General features: G+C 45.1%; 1 pseudogene across 1 annotated transcript; it reads left to right on the top strand.

Annotated features, from left to right (window-relative positions):
• The first annotated feature begins 11,610 nt into the window (after nucleotides 1–11,610).
• Nucleotides 11,611–13,647, top strand: LOC125511457 (uncharacterized; annotated as a pseudogene). Its single transcript, XR_015603691.1, has 2 exons — nucleotides 11,611–12,044; nucleotides 12,375–13,647. The product of XR_015603691.1 is annotated as an uncharacterized LOC125511457 (transcript).
• Nucleotides 13,648–23,362: the final 9,715 nt, after the last annotated feature.

Raw genomic sequence — 23,362 nt, forward strand, 5'->3', positions numbered from 1 at the left:
TGTTTCGGATGGCAGTGCATCCAGTTTTGCCACAGCGCTGTTTCAGACTATCAAGATTCAGGAGGTCAGAAGCCCTCTGAATATAAACCAGGGCAGATTTTCTTTTTCAAGCTAATAGCCTCACCATCGCCAGGTGGAGCGACCTCCGTTAGGGTCTCTTGCTGGTCCTTTGGCGCACCCTGAACACCGACCGTGGAGGCTGCCGTCGGAGCCACGGACCTTACGGCATGGTAACCCGAAAATAATCTGCCGCATCTGTCCGTGGACTGGCCATTTTTATAACAACTATCGTGCAAAACACGACTAGATTTCACGTAAACATGACATATTTCATTACAAATACATGAAAGTGGTTCTGGGCGGGCTAATCTAAATGATCGCCGACGCCTGGTCCTCGTCTCAGGCCATGAACCAAGAGAACGGAAGCTTCACCTTTTTCAGCTCCGCCTTCGGAGCCTCGGAAAGGGAAGCTGTCCACCTCGATGTCGCCGCCAAGCGATTAATTGGCCGTCGTTGCTGAGCCCATCATGCTAGCGTCGACAGACAGGGAGGAGCGATGGCCTTCTTGGGACTTGAGCGGCGGTGACCTACCATGCATTACTCTTCCTCGCTGCCGGCGGCGCCCGCGGACGTGCCGGCTTCTTCGTGGTTGTGGCGTCGAGGTGCGGCCTCCTGTTGTCGGTGTCGTAGAACAACGCCTCGTCCGCGTCGTCCTCTCGCTCCTTGCCGGCGGCCGCCACCTCTGCCACCTGTTGCCGGTACCACCAGCTGGCGAGGCGGATCTCGCAGGCGGAGCGGTAGGACTCAAGCAGCGCCTCCTGCTCCACCAGGTCCACGTCCGGCGCGACCGCCTTGCCGGCAACGACCTGCTCCTCTGCCTACAGATGCTCCTAGAGGAGGTCGTGGTTGTAGTTGGCGTCGACCTGCGCCTCTCGGAACTGCTCCTCCCGCACCATGTCCATACAATGGGCACGGGCCTAGCCGATGGTCAAGGTGCAATGCACCGGTGAGGGTGTCGCGAAGGAAGAAGAGGGTGACGCTGGCTCGTCGTCGGAGGCGTCCTCCTTTTGCTCGTCCTCTGGCTGCCTGCCGGCAGCAATGGCGTGAAAGAAATATGCCCTAGAGGCAATAATAAAGTTATTATTTATTTCCTTATATCATGATAAATGTTTATTATTCATGCTAGAATTGTATTAACCGGAAATATAATACATGTGTGAATACATAGACAAACAGTTTGTCACTAGTATGCCTCTACTTGACTAGCTCATTGATCAAAGATGGTTATGTTTCCTAACCATAGACATGAGTTGTCATTTGATTAACGGGGTCACATCATTAGGAGAATGATGTGATTGACATGACCCATTCCGTTAGCTTAGCACCCGATCGTTTACTATGTTGCTATTGCTTTCTTCATGACTTATACATGTTCCTATGACTATGAGATTATGCAACTCCCGTTTACCGGAGGAACACTTTGTGTGCTACCAAACGTCACAAGTAACTGGGTGATTATAAATGTGCTCTACAGGTGTCTCCAAAGGTACTTATTGGGTTGGCGTATTTCGAGATTAGGATTTGTCACTCCGATTGTCGGAGAGGTATCTCTGGGCCCTCTCGATAATGCACATCACTTAAGCCTTGCAAGCATTGCAACTAATGAGTTAGTTGCGGGATAATGTATTACGGAACGAGTAAAGAGACTTGCCGGTAACGAGATTGAACTAGGTATTGAGATACCGACGATCGAATCTCGGGTAAGTAACTTACCGATGACAAAGGGAACAACGTATGTTGTTGTGTGGTTTGACCGATAAAGATCTTCGTAAAATATGTGGGAGCCAATATGAGCATCCAGGTTCCGCTATTGGTTATTGACCGGAGACGTGTCTCGGTCATGTCTACATAGTTCTCGAACCCGTAGGGTCCGCACGCTTAACGTTACGATGACAGTTATATTATGAGTTTATATGTTTTGATGTACCGAAGGTTGTTCGGAGTCCCGGATGTGATCAAGGACATGACGAGGAGTCTCGAAATGGTCGAGACATGAAGATTGATATATTGGAAGCCTATGTTTGGATGTCAGAAGTGTTCCGGGTGAAATCGGGATTTTACCGGAGTACCGGGAGGTTACCGGAACCCCCCGGGGGCTTAATGGGCCTACACGGGCCTTAGTGGAAATAGAGGGAAGCAAGGGGGGTGTGGGGGCGCCCCCCAAGGCCCAAACCGAATTGGTTTAGGGCAAGGGGGGCCGGCCCCCTCTTTCCTTCTCCCCCTCTCTCTTTCCTTCTCCCGAATCCTATTCCAACTAGGAAAGGGGGGAGTCCTACTCCCGGTGGGAGTAGGACTCCTCCTGGCACGCCCTCTCCCTGGCCGGTCGCACCCCCCTTGCTCCTTTATATACGGGGGCAGGGGGGCACCCCATAGACACAACAACTGATCAAGTTGATCTTTTAGCCGTGTGCGGTGCCCCCTCCACCATAGTCCACCTTGATAATACTGTAGCGGTGCTTAGGCGAAGCCCTGCGTCGGTAGAACATCAACATCGTCACCACGCCGTCGTGCTGACGAAACTCTCCCTCAACACTCGGCTGGATCGGAGTTCGAGGGACGTCATCGGGCTGAATGTGTGCTGAACTCAGAGGTGATGTACGTTCGGTATTTGATCGGTCGGATCGTGAAGACGTACGACTACATCAACCGCGTTGTGCTAACGCTTCCGCTTTCGGTCTACGAGGGTACGTGGACAACACTCTCCTCTCTCGTTGCTATGCATCACCATGATCTTGCGTGTGCGTAGGAATTTTTTTTGAAATTACTACGTTCCCCAACATGGCGGCCATGGCCGACTCTGCTCCGACGTCAGCCTGTCCTAGAGAGCTCTGGACGCGGAGGGATCCATGGCGGGGAGTGGTGTGGAGAGGGATGCCTATGGCTATGACCGGGGCACCGGGGCAGCGATTTATATAGCACCGGTGGGCGGTAGACAAACGAAGGGGTGGCACAGGAGGAGACGCCTCTGCAATGGCGTGCCATCAATGCGGGCGGCAGACCGGCGACGGGCGGTCATCGTGTCATTTGAACGCACGATAGTCGCCTGCGTCGGGAAGCGCCGCGGCCGGCGCGCCGCTTCAATGCCGGCGCCAGTGAGCGGCCGCGTCCGCTCTGGGCGGGAATGAATGCGGGCGCTAACGCTCTGTAGTAGCGCTGACCGAAAAAGCGCAGGAGGGGTGAGGGGGTTTTGGTAGGCCAGGCCGGTCAGAAATGGGCTTGAGATCGGTATAGACTCTCGTAAACCTCCCCCACTTTTGTGTCCGGTTTGCGGGAGAAATCGCGTCTGGACCACTCCGCAGACCGATACAGGGCCACGTTGGTTGGTTTCTGCGGTTCGGATAACCCAATCCGGACGGTTGAGGGAGGTTTACGGGTCCGCGTTGGAGATGCCCTTAGTCCCGCCCTAAGAGTACACAAGACAACGATCAAGATATGCATGTGAAAAAGGAAACGAACACTTGCTAGAGAAATTGAAAACTTACGGGACCCTGCCAGGAGAGCTCTTCATTTCCTCGGCGGCGGCGGCACGTCCACCAGGATGAGGATCATAGAAGGGGGCTCCGGCCCCCCATGGGCTCGCGAAACTTTGGCACCCCCAACGGCAACGCGCCCGTTGTGCCAGGACCAGTGGAGCCCACCTCAACACTGCTCCCTGGCCTGTTCAATGTCTCCTTTGTCTCCTCCAACATGGGACCTCCTCCAGCAAGGCTGCCTCATCGACCTCGCCGACGGTACTTGCGGCAGCCTCGCCGTATCCTCGAGAGGAGGGGTAACATCGTCAATAAGGGCGGCCTCGTTGTTCGGTTGTCCCTCTTCCCTCTATGGAGGTCGCAACGACCATGCCTCTCTTCTTGGGAGAGGCCTTGCCTGCCTTCGGGACCTCCAATGGCATGGGCTCCAGTAGCCACAACATGACTGGGTCAAGCTCCTGGCCCGGAAGCGAGGGCTTCGATCAAAAAGCGGCAAAATCTGCAAAGCACTACGAGACAGAGAAAGGGTTCAGAAGACGAAGTTTGGCATTCACGCCCAAAAGAGAGCGACGAAGAAGAAGCGTACCTTGCTTGGGGGTAGCGTCATGGTAGAAGGGCTCCACCTTGACCTCCATGGAAACCGCATCGGCATCCAGGCCGGCTAGAAGACTAATCCAATGTGGACCTCCTCGTCCTCGAGCTCATGAGGGTAAACCCGCATGGGATCCTCTCGCCCCTTGTATGAATACATCATCGCCTCTAGGGCTCACACATGGGGGACACAGCGTTGCACCAAGGTCCTCAAGATGTGGATCCCTTCCAAGCCGTCGGTCTTCAGGCACGTTATGGCATCAACAAGCAACCGAGTGTCTTTAGAAAGGACGTCAAGGGAATCCCAGGAGCGAAGTCGCCTTGTAGCTCCACCGACGAAGGCCGGCAGGCTGCTACTGAGGCTGGAGGCATAAAGATAGTTCTGGTGCCACGCTCGCAGAGACTTGGGAGATGACACAAGCAAGAATTTGGAGGACGGCCGTAGCTGAAGGCTCAACCCTCCGAGGGCACGAATGGCCTTTCCATGCCATTCATCTGCACCAGAATGCAGAAGATGGTGGAATAACTCAAAGCAAGGAGCTGTCCCAAGATAGCACTCGCAGAAGGTAATGAAGTTGGCAACATGGAGAATTCCAGTTGGCGTCAAGTGATGAAGTTGACAACCAAAGAAAAATAGGAGTCCCGGAATGAATTTGAGTAGGGGAAAGCAAACCCACGATCGAAAAAATCTTGGTGGAGCCGGCGTACATTGGATGGACTTCTCCCTTTGCAGGTATCTGATATGCCAAGTTCTCCGGAAACGACCCCCTGTCTTTAGCCTTCTATCCTCCACCTCTGAGGCGGCTGAGGGAAACCACTTGCCGGTGGTCTTGTTGGCCTTCTTCTTGTTCGTTGGCATCCCTCTCCCGCTTCCACTCGGCGGCCCGGGTCGCCTAAACAGAGCTTTTCCTATGGCCTCGGGACACACCGGCCTTCAGCTTCATCATCCCCTCAAGCTTGGGGGAGGAATCCAGGGGCGCAAAGATCACGTATGTAGCATTGATGAAGGTGGAGATCAAGGAGCTCAACAGAGACGTGAGGAAGAAGAAGAAAAGGAAGGCAAAATGAGGGATTTATGACTCTTTTTCCTCCTCTTTATAGTTACGGCGGTAAGCACCGAACGATTGGGTTTAATGGTGCAACACACGTCCCACTACTCCTGCTGTTGGCATTTCTCGTGACGTGGATGTGAAAGTCCATGCGCCCTCATCATGACAGAAGAGAACCAATGGTCCACTGACCAATTTGACAAGACTCGACAAGGCAGAGGCACGAATCTTTGGTCCGCACAGAGCAGGGCTCTGGTTCCCTACGAGTTCCGTCTAGAAGCACCACCCGTGACACGAATACTCCCAAATCCTTGTTGTAGGCCATCCACCATAGGACTTTTGAAGCGCCATGCTTCCCAAGGGGCATCTTTTAAAGACCAAGCACTGCGAAGAAAATAGCTCGCTGACGATCTCAAAGAACAACTTGTGTGACCTTTGATGCACTCTGGTGCTACTAACAGTGTCATACACTGAGTGTGGCTCACCGTCAAGGAGCTCGGTAGTAGGCCTGCTGATACGTTCATTTTGCATCATCTTTTCCTACTATTATTTATAGTGTTTTTATGCTTTATAACACATGGAGTAATTCTAATGCCTTTTCTCTCATAATATGTAAGGTTTACACAAAAAGGGAGAATGATGGCAGATGGAACTCTGGACCTAAAAAAGCTATGTCAAAGATAGTTATTCTGCACATCTCCAAATGAGCTAAGATTTTACGGAGAATTATTTTGGAATAAATAAAAAATATTGGAGAAAAGAACTACCAGAGGGGGGCTGCCAGGTACCCACAAGACACCAAGGCGGGCCACCCCCTCCAGGCGTGCCCTGGTGGGTGGTGGGTACCCTGGCCCACCTCCGGTGCCCATCTTCTGGTATATAAGGTCTTTTGAACTAGAAACAATAATGGGAGGACTTTCAGGATGGAGCGCCGCCGTCTCAAGGCGGAACTTGGGTAGGAGCACTTTTTCCCTTCGGCGGAGCGATTCTGCCGGGGAACTTCCCTCTCGGAGGGGGAAATCGAAGCCATCGTCATCACCAACAACCCTCTTATCTTTGGGAGGCCAATCTTCATCAACATCTTCAACAAAACCATCTCATAGTTCATCTCTTGTGTTCAATCTTTGTACCGGAACCTCAGATTGGTACATGTGGGTGACTGGTAGTGTTGATTACATCTTGTAGTTGATGCTATATGGTTTATTTGGTGGAAGATTATATGTTTAGATCTATTATGCTATTTAATATCCCTATGATCTTTAGCATGAATATTATTTGTGAGTAGTTGCCCTTGTTCTTGAGGCCACGGGAGAAGTCATGTTGCAAGTAATCATGTGAATTTGATATTCGTTTGATATTTTGATGATATGTATGTTCCGATTCCCTTAGTGGTGTTATGTGAACGTCGACTACATGACACTTCACCATCTTTGGGCCTAAGGGAATGCATTCTGGAGTAGTTATTAGATGATGGGTTACTAGAGTAACAGAGGTTTAAACCCTAGTTTATGCGCTATTCCGTAAGGGGCTGATTTGGATCCATATATTTAATGCTATGGTTAGATTGTTATCTGAATTGTTCTTTCATAGTTGCGGAGGCTTGTGAGGGGGTTAATCATAAGTGGGAGGCTTGTTCAAGTAAGAATAGCACCCAAGCACCGGTCCACCCACATATCAAATTATCAAAGTAGCGAACGTGAATCAAACCACCATGATGAAAGTGAATAGATGGAATTCCCGTATGCCCTCAAGAATGCTTTGCTTATTATAAGAGATCGTTTTGGCTTGTCCTTTGCTACAAAAAGGATTGGGCTACCTTGCTGCACTTTTTTTATCGTTACTTACTCATTACAAATTATCTTATTATCAAACTACTGGTTACCGACAATTTCAGTGCTGACAGAAATTACTTTGCTGAAAACCGTTGTCATTTCCTTCCGCTCCTCGTTGGGTTCGACACTCTTACTTACCGAAAGGACTACAATTGACCCCCTATACTTGTGGGTCATCACCTGCCAGGCCCACCATGTACCCGAGGACATGAGGAAGCCCGGAGGAAAGGATAGATGTCCCTGGATCAGGGACCTAGATCCAGGGACATCTATCCTTTGACGTCCTTGACAGTGAGCCAGGGAGATCTGTCCCAAAGATGATGACAGTGGTGACCTAGATCACATCTCTCTTTGAAAAATCCTTGACCCCACCGTGTATATAAAGGGAAGTTAGGGGGCTCTCATTCCCATCTACTCCTGTAGAAACACCTCTTGATAGAATCATACATCTCTCTATAATCCCTCGCACAAGGTATACCCACCATCAATAAACAAGAACAATCAGGATGTAGGGTCTCACTCCACCATGGTGTTTGTAGACCCTCTTAGTTGTTCTTTAGCATCTTGTATCTTTGTTGTTTATGTTTCTTTTCTTTTTCTTTTCATTTTTATCTTGTTGGTTCTATGTTCGGAGGTTGTTTTATCTATAAAGTGGGGCAAAATCCTTTTTGGTATATACCATGATCCCAACATAAGCTATAATATTTCATGAATGTTTGATTGATCAGTACACATACCTACGCTTCTACTTATGTGTCATTGTTGTTTTGAGAGATGCTACTAGTGATCCTATAAACTATGGTCCAATTTTCATACACAAGGGCTTCTCCAACTTACATTTACATGCATTTTTATTTTCTACAATTAATTATTATGAAGATACCAAATAATTCCAAACACATTCTAGGATCATAAATTATTGCAACTCGCAAAGCTAGTGAGACTTACAACCTCGTTAGAACTGTTGGGACCACAAGTAGTTTCTTAATTTCTTTCTAACTGTTGCTTGAATGAGGGTAGGGGTGTTGCCTACAGATTTATAACTTGCTTCCTCAATTGTGGGGAAATTTACCCCTTGCTACAAACCCTTCCATCCGGGCGCCTAAAACCTACAAACCATGCGATAATCCTTGGAGTACTAGTTGTCGGATAATTAAAGTTGTATATGTATAGTTTAGATGAAATATAAACCTACAAACTCTATGCTTCATTAATTAGTCTATTCTTTGGCCAGTTTAGATGAAATATATGTACATGAAGTGGTGTATATTAAATGGAGTAGATCCCTATTTGTGAAGTATTCTTGGTGACAATGAGAGAGTGAAAAACTTAGTCGGATTTTCCTCACTAAGGATAAAATATAGTTGACTTGTTATCCCGATAATGAGTTATGGATGATCCTATTACAATGCGCTATTTTATTACTTACTATGTGACGTGAATTCACTCTTTTTTTACCAAAGATTTCTTGGGTAATCAATTCCCATTCTACAAACAATCAAATATGAACCTTGTCGCTCTTTTTTCCTTGTGGACAGGTAACACACCAGCCGTGTGCGTTGGTTGTTTCCACTGCACTTTTTGCACTTGACCAACTGGATAGTTCACCAGAAGACCATTTAGATTCTCATGGCCAACAGGCATGCGGGAGGGTTTCAGACAATTTCAATGAAGTATTAACCATTAGATGCAATGGTAGGTTGTCTAATGGTAATGGAATTATGTATGCATTGCCTATATGACGTGATCCCAACATAAGCTTTGTTCCGTCGTGACTGTTTGATTGATCATTACGCACATGTATGCTTATATTTATCTTTTGCCGCTGCTATGAGAGATGCCACTAGTGAACCAACTATGCCGCGATCCAGTTTCCTCTTCATAGGAAAACTCTCTAGTGAATTGTAGAAACCTCTTGATTGGTGAGGATGCTTATATTTTTTGACAAAGGATGAGTATAAGCATATGTATGCTTATATTTTTTTGACAAAGGATGAATTTTATTTGCTCAAAATGCAGCAATAAGAAGATACATAACACAATAAACGCACACCCGAAATAATACATATGCTTATATTTATGTGTTAGCGCTGCTATGAGAGGTTGTACTAGTGAACAACCTATGACCCCATTTCGAAAAAAACCCTATGACCCCGATCCACTTCTTCCGTAAGAAAACCCTATGTCCCTGGATCAGCTTGGTCCCCAAGATGATGACGACGGTGACCTAGGTTGCATCTCTCTTTGTAAAATACAAGCCCGACCCCACCGTGTATATAAAAGGAGGCTAGGGTTCTCATTATTCCCATCTACTCTCGCAGAAAAAACTCTCGGTAGAATCATACATCTCTCTATAATCCCTCTCGCGAGGTATACCCACCATCAATAAACAACAACAAGAAAGACCTAGGGCTTTACTCCACAATGGAGGCCCGAACCTAGGTAAATTCCCCTTGTGACCTCCGATCTATGACATGGAGCTATGCCAGGTACCCTACCGAGGGATCTGATGGTTTTCTGCATCATCGGATATTATGGTCAAGATTCCATTTGACGGTCATGACCCGTCATGGAGCCCGAGAGTCGCTTGGATTAAAAGCTCGACTGGATCAGACGGTGAGATGCGTAGTTGACGAACCAGGTGGGGGATCTATTATGCCACAAAAGTAGCTCGATGATGTTTTCTAGCTCTACGCCAAACCAATTCACTCTGGAAATCATCACCCTCATGGACACAGTGCCGATGACCGACTCTCATGAGTTCCAGATCACTCGACAATGACACGACAAAATACAGACTCATCATCCTCAACAATACAAGTTGGTTTCCTAACCTAATGCCCAAGTCCGATGGCTTAGTTCTGAAGATGAAGTTTCAAGTAACGCACCTCCTCATGTCCATGACTGGCAATGACCCACTCGGATAAGCCTAGGCATTCCTCAAAGATCACTTGGAGTTCATGACACGTTCTCGGACAAGCCACACGCCAAGCTCCCCGCTGAGCTTATTGGATATCACTAAGTCTATTACAAATTGCCTATCTCTGACCTTTTTCACATACTCTTTCGAGTCCATCAAGGCCTGTCTCCAGGCAACCTGATAATGATTGCAGCCGGGTTCCCCACAACAACCTTCCTCGTCCGAGGAGCCGGTGCCATCCCCAAGAACTTGAAGGATTCAGGGGCAACTAGCGGAGGGATCACCCGAGGTAGGCCCATGACAAGGGTTCGGCCCAATATGACCAACGACCCCAGCGCATCGTGAAGCTCATCCGATTGGAACAAGACGTGGTCAATCAAGACAAACACTACCTGTGGCGCCATCAAGATGACTCTTATGGCGACATGGTAATGCCACTAGTAATTGCCGCCATTATGGCCGCTATTACATCATGGCTCTTAACAACCCTTGTAACTCCACCTTCTCACCATAGTATATAAGGTGAAAATGGTGCGAGACATAGACATACTTACTTAAGTCTACATGTGAGACAATATCTCTGTAATCACTTAGCTCAAACAAGAGAAAAGCATCCAAGTAGGAGGGTGTTACCACTAGAATAGGGGGCCCATGCTCGAGTAAAACTCCATTGTGTTAATTCCCGTTCCTAGATCTTCCACATGTGCCTTGCCTCCACAAAATCCCCAAATCATGAGTATTGCCGTGAAATTCCTGCAACAATCTACAACACCAGGTTTTCTTTATTAGATTCATCATGAAATATATTTTGTATTTCATATATTTGATATTAGCACATTTTTGTGCACTTGGTCAAACTTTAACTTGTTTGCCTTAGGACAATCCTAGAACTTAATTATGTTTTACCGCTGCTATGAGAGATGCTACTGTGAACCACCTATGGCCCCGATCCAGTTTCCTCTTCATAGGAAAACTCTTCAGTGAATTGCAGAAACTTCTTGATTGGTCATTACACATACACATGCTTATATGTATTTATTTTTTTGACAAATGATGAATTTTATTTGCTCAAAATGAAAATGAAACATCAAGAAGATAAATAGCACAATAAACGCACACCGGAAGATACATAATACCGCTGCTATGAGAGATTGTACTAGCAGTGAACCCCTATGACCCTGATCCATTTCTTCCGTAAGAAAACTCTCCAACCACCTATGAAAGCCATGCATGCAACGTGTTTGTAGTGAGAGGGGAGAGAGGGCGCGCAACCCATGTGGATGGGCCAGTGGAGGACCAACAAGAGAAATGTATAAATAATACGGCCGGTGTGTCGACTTGCTCCATGCGCTGTCATTTGCTCTTGCCTCGCCGCGCCAGCTGAGCCGCTCCAAATCACTTTGGCACTCGTACTACTCGTAGATAGATCCCTTGCGCACGCACAAAATGAGGAAACTACTCTGCTGAATGGCAATAATTTGTGCCAAATGGTCCGTGACCAAGAAAATGAATTATTAGGTGAGATCTGGAAGGATGAGGTTGGTCCCCTGGATTCATAGAACTTGTACAGGAAAGGATGATGTTCTCGTTTTTCTCGCACGTGAGTTGCATGTATACGTTAAGCGGCAACACGGCAGCAGTATATATAGCTACTATGCACAACGTAGATAGTCACGCAAACACACACACACACACACACACACACACACACACACACACACACACACACATGAAGAAATGTTTCCAGTGACGGGTTCGCCAAAATGCGTTGCTTTCCGATCAAAGCATGCCCGCAAGTACCTAGGTAGCGTGCATGCAGGCAACGAGGAGAGCCGCGGCGGAGGCAGGTTCTTCGAGGAGCTGAGCGACGGCGCCGATGACGTCGATGTCCTTGCAAGCCCGTACACTAGATTCTACCTGGAGCCCTCCAAGGAGCACGGCGGGCTACTGCACGTCAGGTGCTGCCACAACAACAAGTACTGGGTGGCCAAACATGGCGGTGAAGGCAGCGGCCACTGGACCATCGGCATCGTCAATGAACCGGACGACGACCTGTCCAAGCCGTCATGCACGCTTTTGAGCCCGTCCCTCTCACGGACGGGGACAATAATCTATCCATCAGGTACGTATAGTATCATCCATCTCTTGTATCTACATATCAATTTAGCAATCATTCTATATCTACTACTCACTCTGTCTATAGTGCTGGAGCATTATTATTTTTTGTTAAAATTGTACTGGACGAAGCCTCCACATAGAATCAATTAATAATTACTACCTTCGTCCCATAACATAATATATCATTTTTGACATTACTGTCAAAAACACTCTTATATAATGGCACAGAGCGAGTAGTGTCTTGGAGGAAAAAGAAAAAGAAAAAAATATCAACACCGATAGCTGCTTGGTTTAGTAGTCCTCGTTCTAATAGGCTGGGAATGCATGCATGCAGGTTCTTCCGTCCCCAGCAGACAACAAGCTCTGAATCTGATATGACCAAGGAAAAGGGGACAACTGAAGAAGCCTACCTGCATCTGGGAACTGGAGGGCACGAAAAAGCAGTTGATCAAGTGAAATCTCTTCATGATTTCTCCGCCATTGATCTGTCAAAGCAATTGGTACTCCCCAAATACGTTGCTTTTAAAGGTGACAATGACATGTACCTCCGGGCGAGGATCATCCAGAAACGCAATTACTTGGAATTCTCATCATCTGATATTGCAGATTCAACTGTGGTCAACACTATTTTCCCCAACTACGCTAATGGGAACGTGCGCATAAAATCTAACCACTTCAACGGGTTTTGGAGGCTCAGCCCCAACTGGATCTGGGCTGACTCCGCCGACAGCAGCAGCAGAGACCGTGACACGCTCTTCAGGGTGGTCATGTTGCCCGACTACATCGGTCTCCAGAACCTGGGAAACTCCAGGTACTGCAAGAGGCTAACTGCAGACAGGAAGACAAGCTGCCTTAACGCCGCCGTCGATACCATCACACTTGAAGCAAGGTTACGGGTGGAAGAAGCCGTACTTTCGCGAGAGATCTATGGCGTGGAGTTCAAGCTCTCCGAAGCTAGGATCTACGACGAGAAGCCTCTTACCTATCCCAGCATGACTTCAACCAATGACACCAACGAACTACATGCCAAGACCCTGACCCTGAAATACGAGGAGACGCAGGCCAAGACCTGGAGCTCGACTGTTAGCCTCAAGATCGGTGTCACTGCCAAGTTAAGAGCCGGGATCCCGGTCATAGCAGAAGGGAAGGTTGAGGTATCCACTGAATTCAACTCAGAATACGAGTGGGGGTCATCCATTCAGACAACGGCGTCAAAAGAGGCCTCCTATCAGGCTGTGGTGCCTCCGATGACCAAGGTGACAATCAGAGCGGCTGTGACTCAGGGTTCTGTGGACGTCCCGTTCTCCTACACTCAGAGGGACATTCTGACCACAGGAGAGGTTGTTACCTACAAGATGGACGATGGCCTGTTCACTGGTATGAACAACTATAATTTCCAATTTGAAACCACACAAGAGCCCATTTGATGTGAAGATGCATGCATTTTAGCCGTATTAAATAAAGCCATCCCTGCCTTGGAGTGGCCCGGCTTTTCTGTGTGGTTATTCGATGGTGTATTGTAACTTTTTTTACTTTGTGGGTTGTGTGCTCTTTATATGTTTCCCTCTATCCACTGTATACTTTTCTATGTGATGATTTACAGAATATTGTGCCCCCTCCATTTTGCTTTATTTGGCGTAGTTGTGCTAATTCAGAGCATCTCTAGCAGCTCTTGATACGGTTGCGTATACACGTTTTGGATGAGGATATGGCCAAACAGGCCTCCATCTACTCATCTAAACAATTTTGTAAATATAGACGCCCTCAAATTTTGTCTCGAATCACCACCACGATGTAGGAGTACCCCTAGGGATGGAGAGTTGTAACCAACCCAAGAAGAGAGAAACTTGTCTTTGCAGGAGTTGGGAGTGCACTAATCTGATTTCCAAAAGTACCAGTAATCTTTATACGGATATGCCAATAAATTATAACAAAAAAATAATTGTGAAATTATTTTCTGTCTAACAAGATACATGGCCAGCTAATATGGCTATACTTGATTAGTAGTTTCAAGTAGTTTCATGTAGTTTCATGTTGTTGTTGTTGTTGTTGTTGTTGTAGACAGGAAAAAAAAATAGACGGAAGGGTCCCCACTCCTCTTGCCGCCGAAAAGGTTGTCGGGCGGGGAGGAGGAGGGGGGACCGATGTCGTGGCCTTGGGAAGGGGCGTGTCTATACCTCTCTTATAGCAAGTTGGAAGCCATTCTCGCTTGCAGTGCTCGTAAATGGACTAGGTGGCCCACGTCTCGCGATAAGCAGTAGGGCTCAGTTGGGGTGCACACAAGTTAGTTTTATCGTATTTGAAACTTAAAATTACTTAAAACAAAATAAAAGCCGTGAATTTGAAAAATATATTTAACACATAGTAAAAAACATTCAAAACATTTATTTGAAAAAACATTATTTATGCATTTGAAAAATATTAAACATTTACAATGTTTTCTTGTATATATGAAATGTGTACAACGTGTATGAAAAAAGTAGTTTTCCAAATATATATCTGAAAATAGTTAATTATGTATTTGAAAATGTTACCACGGTGTAAAAATTGTTAGCATAGTTATAAAAAGTGTTTCAACATTTATTGGGAAAATGTTTAACAGGTATACGGAAAAATGTTCAAAAACATGTGTTTGAAAAATGTTAATCATGTATTTAAAAAATATTTAATGTGTATAAAAAATGTTCATAGCATACCCAAATAGTGTAGTATATGTATAAAAATGTAGACATCAAAATATTTATTGGAGGAAAATGTGTCAGGTGTATACAAAATGTATATTGTGTGTGAAAAAAGTTAGACATCAAAACATATATTTGGAAAAAATATTTAACCACAAATTTATTTATTTTAACATCATAACAAATTTTGCTGACGTATCTGTAAAATATACAATATTTATAAAATTGTGGACACTAAAACATTTATTTGATTGAAAAATGTTAACCAAGTATTTGAAAAATATTGAACGTTTACTAAAAAATTACATTGTATAAAAAACGTATAATGTATATAAAAATTGGCATAATAAAATATATGTTAAGAAAATGTTAGTCATGTATTTAGACAATGTAAACATGCGTAAAAACTGGTCCTGACATGTACACATGTGTAGGAAAAAAGAAAATGAAAACATAAAAGAAATAAATAAACCCAAAGAAGAACCTACAGACCAAACAAGCAGATGATATAGTGAAAATAAAAAAATAAAAAATGGAAGAAAACACGAAAAAAACAATTAAAAAAGAAAAAAACAAGAAAAATAAATAGAAAACCATGTGAAACAGTGAAAACCAAAAAACCCCGATGAAACCCATAACAAAAACAGAAAAGAAATAAAGAAAAACACAACTAAAAATTGAGCAACTGCATAAAAAAACCAAACTGGACCTATAGCAGCCGAACACAATGATTGAAGTGCACGAGGGATGGTGAGCAATCGGGAACACGTTACTGGGCCGGCTATGCGCGGGCGTTGCGGGCAAGGAGAGCTACTATCTTGCTATATGTGAGTGATACCTCCCCGTTGAGGAAGAGCTCTGGCGGTGGCTAGAATTGGACTTACGTGGGCATTGATATGCATTGCTTTATTGCGATAAATATAGCCTGATTTCTTATGACGCTCCGTATGACCGTGTATGTGCGTGTGTGTGTGTGGTTGGGGGGGGGGGGGGTGGCCCATGTCGCTAGCTCTAGTAGGGTACACATAATTAATTAGCTTTTCCTTTTGTTGTTCATTTTTTGTACTTACTCCCTCCGTCCGAAAATGCTTGTTATCAAAATGGATAGAAAACAATTTATCTAGAACTAAAATACAACTAGATACATCCCCTTTTATTCATTTTGATGACAAGTATTTCCAGACGGAGGGAGTATATTTTAATTCGTTAGTTTTAAATAAAATATAGTTTGATTCCATTCATTTTTTATTGCATTTGGTTTCATTTGAATTTAAAAAATCTTCACTGATAAAAGAATGCTTATAAATTAATATTTCTTATGAATTTTTTTAAATATGCTCATAATTTTATAAATACAATTAAATATTTTTCATCAAATTTAATAAATATTTATGAATACTAAAATTAACAGGGATAATTTTTTTCCACAAATCCAAGTATTTTTGTGAATTCGAGAAATGATCCTGAATATAAAATTTGCTCACGACTTGGATAGCACACAAATTTAAATAAAAAATCACAAATTAAAAAGGAAAAAGTAAAAGAAGATGAGAAACTGAGAAAGGGAAAAGATAAAAAATAATAAAAAAAGAAAGTGAAAGTGAAAAAACCAAAACCGAAACACTAAACCGTAATTAAACACTGATAAGAAGAATTGAAAATCGGACGAAAAACTCCCAAAACCGGACGTATAGTATCATCTATTTTGCTGGCAACACTGGGCCAAACTACAGATTGGGCTACAGGCCTATACTTCACTGACGGAAAGAGTGCACCGGTGTCGTGTTCCTTGTACCGTGGTTGTGCCTGCAGAATATCGGCTTCGCTTCCATACCACCATAACTGCTGCCATTCCGGTGGAGCAGAACAGCACGGCCAGGCCCATGCAATCATGTCACTTCCAGACACCAAGGCATGGACGGGCTCAGGCATGCATTGGCATTGGCATTGCGCAGCCAAACAAAGTTGAAAAAATATATATTAAATCTCCTCTTCTTCGAGTTCCTAACCTAATCTACCGGGGCATGTGGCACGCAGGCTGTGTCGCCGGTTGAGCATGGCAATGGCATGGCATGTACTCCTAGATGGGAAAAAGGCTGCGCGCACCACCGCTGGTCCATGCAGCTATAGCTCTACAGCATCGATCGACCGGCATGGTGCAGCGTGCAGCAGCTCAGTAACCGCTCCGCCATAATGTTCCATGATGTTACTGTGCAGCCGGTGGGCACATAATTAATTCGTCATGGCGTTTCCCCGATCGACCGCGTGCATCCGGTAGAGTGTCACCTCGATCATCACCATCAGCGGTGTCGCTTTTGGTAGCTACGTTGTAGATGGCTACTCAGGCCAGGGATACCCAGCTGCTGCTGCTGTTTCTTACTCTTTGGCAATTGGATTCAGCTACGCAACCTGGAAAGCATGCATGGCCGGTCGAGGCCGGCCGGCCGCGACTGTGGAAGGGCGCAAAGAAAGGCTAGCTGGATATGGACGTACGATACGTGTTGCACAGTCGAGTGAAGAAGCATCTCAAGTGTGTACAGTGCAGGGTTGCTATCTGGACCAGAAGAAAAAGCATGGCAATATGGCATGGCATGCATGGTTTGGACATGTACAAAAGTGACTGTCGAAGTCGACGGATCGGGCAAATCGACAGGCAATACACTGCCTTCTACGGCAAGAAGCAGGAGCAAAGTCAGTTGCGTCTTCGTCTTCCTCCTGGCGATCTCGATCGAACTAGCCACCACGTGTTGTACGTAGCACACGTACATGAACGCCAACCATACGCAAGGCCGCGTCGCATCGGCCAGCCGTGTGGACGAGATATTATATGTTGCTGGGATGTTGATGACACGGAGACATGTATCTGCTATCTGCCTGATGGAAGTCGATCGAACCAACGAACCAACGAACGAATGGTAGATGCGCTCCTCCCGAGCTTGTGGGGTGGTGGGGCGCGGCCTGAAAGTGAAAATTGACCCCGAAAGCGCCGTGTGTGGAGGCCCTGCGCCCGCCGCTTGGGTAGCTTCTCGTAGCGTCGCCGTCGGTGGCATCTTTTGACCGGATCCGGCCGCCTAACGCCACTCGCCACAACGCGCTGGATTTCCCCCATCCATCAGCCGATCAAATCATCCGTCCATCTCTCGAGTCCGGACTGATGGTGATCGGTGGATCGATCGATCGATCTGCACTTCGGACACTTCGAGATCCTCATCTGCACGCGGACGCACGCTAGCAGACAGTAGATACTAGTAAGATTCTGGAGTTCCCTGCCAGCCGGCCGCCGTTTCCACTCGATTTGCTGAGCGGTGGATGCGATGGCTCAGGGTCATGCAGCAGCAGCAACAGGAGCCGGTCTGGTGCTCGATCCTTCCATCCAAAGATATCTTGGAGAAAAGATGCCCCAAAGCTCCCAGTGTCATTCAGGAAATTGGACGGTTCCACAGGAAGCACAACCAGGAGCCAGAGATGTCATGAGCTTCATCTCTTTCTGCCTTTTGCTGGTTGTTTGATCGTTCCTGACTTTTCGATGGCGCGTCGCTGTGAGTAAAGACTCGGCCGCCGGGACCGATGGACGACTATCAGCAGGGAAGGATTCGGCCGGATCCCATCGAGTAGTTGCACGGCACTTAGCCAGAGCTATCTATCCATGGACAATCCTACTACTCCTAGAACTACTAGAACTAGAATAGGCTAGGCTAGATGGCCGTCCCGTCCAGGTGACGCGTCTGCGCCTTTGCTCTCTCTGCTTTGCTTGCAGGCCTGACCTTCTTTCTGTGGCCGTGCATGCATGCGCGCTCTAGTCTGGCACCATGCATGCTCAGCCAGGAAAAGCCGTCAGCCGGGCTAGCTACCGCCTACATATGTAAAGTTGCTGGGCACGTAGACTAGGTGGTTGCGTGGTAGCACGCAGGTTTCCGTTGAGCTAGGGGAGTCGCCACCTGTTCATGGCTTTTGTTGGTACTACGTTGTTTGAATTTGGGTTTCCTGCTAACAGTGATTTTCCCAGCAAAATCAAGCCAGCAAGGTGGTGATGGGTACCTGTCGTGGTTAACATGCTTGCTCCGGAAGAATTCATTGTCGGCCTCTTACTTCTTTTTTATCAAGAATGCACCATTAGTCACACACCTCCACTTCGAGGATCGCCATGCCAAGCTCTTCCACCTCGTGTGAACCCGCGCCATGCCGTTCTCTCCTCCCTTGGGCTGCCAAGGAGCAGGGGCACACCGGATACGACCGTTCTCGCGGGTTCCGTTCTGGGCTCGATGGGCTTGCCCTTTTTTTCTGGTCTGGCATGCATGTACCCCCTCGGTAAATACAGAGGGAGCAGTACCTCGGTGCACTGAAGGTCAGGGTGCGCGTTAGTGAGTCTTAATTGATCGGAAGTGAAATGTTCTCTGAGTGTTGTGATTTACTGGATATTCGAGTCAAGACGGTCTTCTAAGTCCGGATACGAGCATAGGGCAACTCTACTTGCTTATTATTGCAACAAAACAATGGATTGGAAATAGCAGAATAAAGCAAAGAGAAACTAACCGGATACTCCCTCCTTTCCGGTTTATAAGGCTCAATTCAAAAATCTCACCAACCAAGGTAGATGATGAGTGGTGGAATATTTTTTGTAGTTTGCAAAAGCACCCAATTAATGCTCTTGTTTTCCTCAAAAAATTATGTTACGAATGCATTAATTGCAATGCATGCATGCATTGGTCAGTTTTCTCTTAATACTTGCATGCAATGATTTAATGCACCTTGAAGTCTGAACATGTGATGGGGAACAACCAAATTGAGCCTTATAAAATGGAAAAGTTAAATTTTGAGATAAGCCCTATAAACCGAAAAGGAGAGAGTAAAAAACATAATCAAAACAATACATGTTAAACCAAGTAAATTAAACGTAGCAAGCATTTCATTCTTGTAGACCGAGGCCGCATTCGGGAATTCATCAGCTTCTAGAATCTGTGGAGCGGCGGTTTGCTCGCTCCCAGATTTTATACTAGAGCTCGGTCCGCTCCTGGAGCGGAGCCTGGAGCGGTGTATTCCCGAACGCGGCCTGAATAAGTGGGTTTTGATGTAACAATCATTTCATAGTTGTGGAGATTTTTTTTTTTGGATTTTGATACATGTGAAACAAGCTGCACAAGGTAAACTAAGGGAATGGCTAGACGCTAGTTGATTGAAAAATGAATTTAAATGAATTTAGGTCAGTCGATTTCGTTTCAACCGTTGGATGAAAAATAAACGATGCAGATTGCTTCTTCTACCTCGAGACTTCTTCTTCCACCCGTCAAACTTGCCACCGGCCTAGCAGCCGCCCGCGACGCTCTGACGGTCGCCTCGCCGCACCGCCCTCCCATGAACCGCCCACACCGCCGGTCTTGCCACCACCCCCCGCCATCTCTCACTACTAGGGAAAACCCTAGTAGTAGCGCTTGAAATACATATAGCAGTAGCGCTGGTCAGGGCAGCGCTACTGCTAACTCTTTGTAGCGCTTGAACAAATGAAGCGTTGCTGCTAATCCAGTGCTGCTAGTAGACGCTTTCCAGCGCTAGTGCTAGTATTCCTGCTTTCACAGATTTATACCCCCTCTATGTATTTGTGATGCATTTATACAGGCTCATGTGAGGAAGAACCATGGATTAGATTCATTTGGATGAATCAAAATTTGAATTAGGACGACGATTCTACTAATTCAACTTTTGGTCACTATGGATCCATCCACATTAATCTAATCCCCGTTCCTTCCACCAATGATATAATAACTAATCATGATCATAATAACAAATCATCATGATAATCATGATCAACATCATCGTCATATTACTATAAAAACTCTTGTATCATATAATCGCCAACAACACTAGCTAATAATCATCATAGTCATTACCACCAACACTATTTAATCATCATAGTCATAGTGTACTATCTAATCACCACCAACACTAGCTAATAATAATCATCATAGTCATTACCACCAACACTAGCTATTTAATCATCATAGTCATAGTGTAGCACATCACCATCTTCAAACTCATTCTAACTAGCTAATCACTCCTGCTGTTCTTTCTCAGGTAAAATAGCATAAAACATGTGTAGCACTCCTGCTTCATCATACTGGAGCATGCAGATGAACCTGTCTGCTAATTGTGGGATGCGCTTCTGATTGCTACCCCCTAGTACTTCTTTGCTGTGATCCTTCACAATTTTGCTCCAGTCTTTGACTATTAAGACTTGCTCGCTTTGAGAAATCATGAATGCACTCATGTGCAATGCAGGATATCTTGGTTGTAAGCTAACCATTGTCATGCGATCTTTAGGCTCGATCCAACGAGGCACAACATTCATCGGGAGTCCCTGTTGAAGAACATCATAGTAACATACTTACCAATGAGGTTTAGCTTAAAAAATAATGTATGCAAAAGATGCACTGAGGACAAATAGTAAAAATCTTATCATCTTTCCTAAATAGATGTGACTGTAGTTCAATACGCACACTAGTGGTCGCATGTATTGAGTATATGACCTATCTCCTCGCAGTTTAGTTCAGCCCTGGGACAGTAGTAGGTGCTGTCTACCAAGCGCCGGACATGTTTGCTTGAATGGAAATAACCTGTCAATTAATAGAAATTTGTTGTCAACTGTTTTTAAATAAACAACATAAATTACTTAATAAATATGGTTGAGAAACTTACATAATGGTAGAACTGGAGGCGTCTGCACATCGACCCAGATGTCTATATTACCTTTAATTTCATCTTCCAGATGAATATCAAAGGTGATAAGCATATTAGACTCAAATGCATAAGTCTTGCATAGTGCTCTCCAATTTTTGCATTCAAAATAGAAGTAGGTGTCCGCATTGTATAATTTTGCGGCAAAAGTATAACCATGCTCGGTCCTCAAGTGAACTCTCTTTACCTCCATACTGTCCATAGTATTGAAACCAATCTTATCCAAGACATAAATTCTTGCATGGCAGGGGATACACTAGTAGAATTGTAAAAAAATTAAAATTATAAGTTGAAGCAAATGAAGCAGAAGTCATGCTTAATTACGAAAAAAGACTTGTCGTTGTGACTTACTGTATCCACTTCGAAGGTCTAATCCAGCATGATGCTGAAGCACCTACCATCAACTAGGTGAGGCCTATCGCACAGGCCATGCTCGTCTTCGCAGTATTCGCACATAACGAATTCCCTTTCATCGTCAGACATTTCCTATGTTCATAGTTGAACATTGAAAATCGGTCGAAGGCAACTACCAGGAAACTCAACACACATATCACTATTACTCAATATGCAATGGGCTGACTTTAGGTCTATTGAGTCTTCCTACCTAAATTCGTATCTCACATATATGGTGGACACTCCCTCTCTGATATTGCGCCCGTCGGTGATGGTCGCTACTCCTCCTTTCCCTAGTGCATTACAAATATCTAGCACAAGGAAAAGATGGAGAAGCGACCCCCACGACAACAGTCGGCATTCTTCTTCTCTCATATATGGTGGACACTCCCTCACCGATTTTTCGACCATCGATGATGGTCGCTACTCCTTCTTCCCATAGTGCATAACAAATGTCTAGCACAAAGAGAAGAAGGAGAAGCGACCCCCACGACAACAGTCGGCATTCTTCTTCTCTCATATATGATGGAGACTCTCCCTCACTGAATTTTTGACTGTCATGTATGGAGCCTTGACAGACTTAAAGTCAACTCGAAATATCGTTTAATTCTCTTTCTAGCAAATCCGGGGCACTCGACATTTCCTAAATATTCTAGCACAGGTCGTGCTTAAATTCACGAAAAAATCCGGCATGACCTTCGTTAAAATAGGACATATCGAGCGCCTGAAATTTGTCGGAATGGAAATGAATCAACACTCCGGCAAAACATAGGCCACTCGGATTTTCCCATATTCGCACATAAGCATAAACTGGTGCTCATTGCATTTCAATGGTTCAATATTGACAAAAACATTTCAATATATTTCTACTCTAGTTCTACTCTCTTCAACACCGATGAGTAGAGAAGGAGGAGGTGGACTTTTAGCTCACTGACTCGGGTGTAGAAGAAGTAGAGGTAACTCGGATGACGATCACTCCAAGGAGACACGACCCTACAAAGCCTGCATATTCCACCGAGTGAAAATTTTAGATCATCAAATCTCATATAGCATTCTTTGATGACAAAGTGATAATGACATAAAAATAATTAAATTTTCCAATACATTTCTATATTGAAAATAAAAATTACAAAAAATTATATACCTAAATTTTCTTACTAAAAATTTTTATTACTAAATTTGATACCTAAATTTTTCTCATGTAGCATTCCAATAGATTTCTATAATTGAAAATTTTCTATACCTAAAAAATTGTATCACTAAAATTTTCTATTACTAAAACTTTTTTATATTTAAAAAACCTATTCACTAGTCTTCTATCCTATTCAAAATACCTACATTCTACCTATATTTTCTATTTTATTCTATTCAAAATACCTACATTTTGTTCATATAACTTATATGTTCTATTTTACTCAAAATAATTAACATAGATGGGGGAGGGAGGAAGGGAGAAGGGAGGGAGGCAGGGGGAGGGAGGGAGGAGAGAGGGAGGAGGCCGAGATGGCGGTAGATGGAG

The sequence above is a fragment of the Triticum urartu genome, chromosome 5A, assembly GCF_056163025.1.
Source record: "Triticum urartu cultivar PI428250 chromosome 5A, HENAU_Tu73, whole genome shotgun sequence".
In the NCBI taxonomy this organism is placed as follows: Eukaryota; Viridiplantae; Streptophyta; class Magnoliopsida; order Poales; family Poaceae; genus Triticum; species Triticum urartu.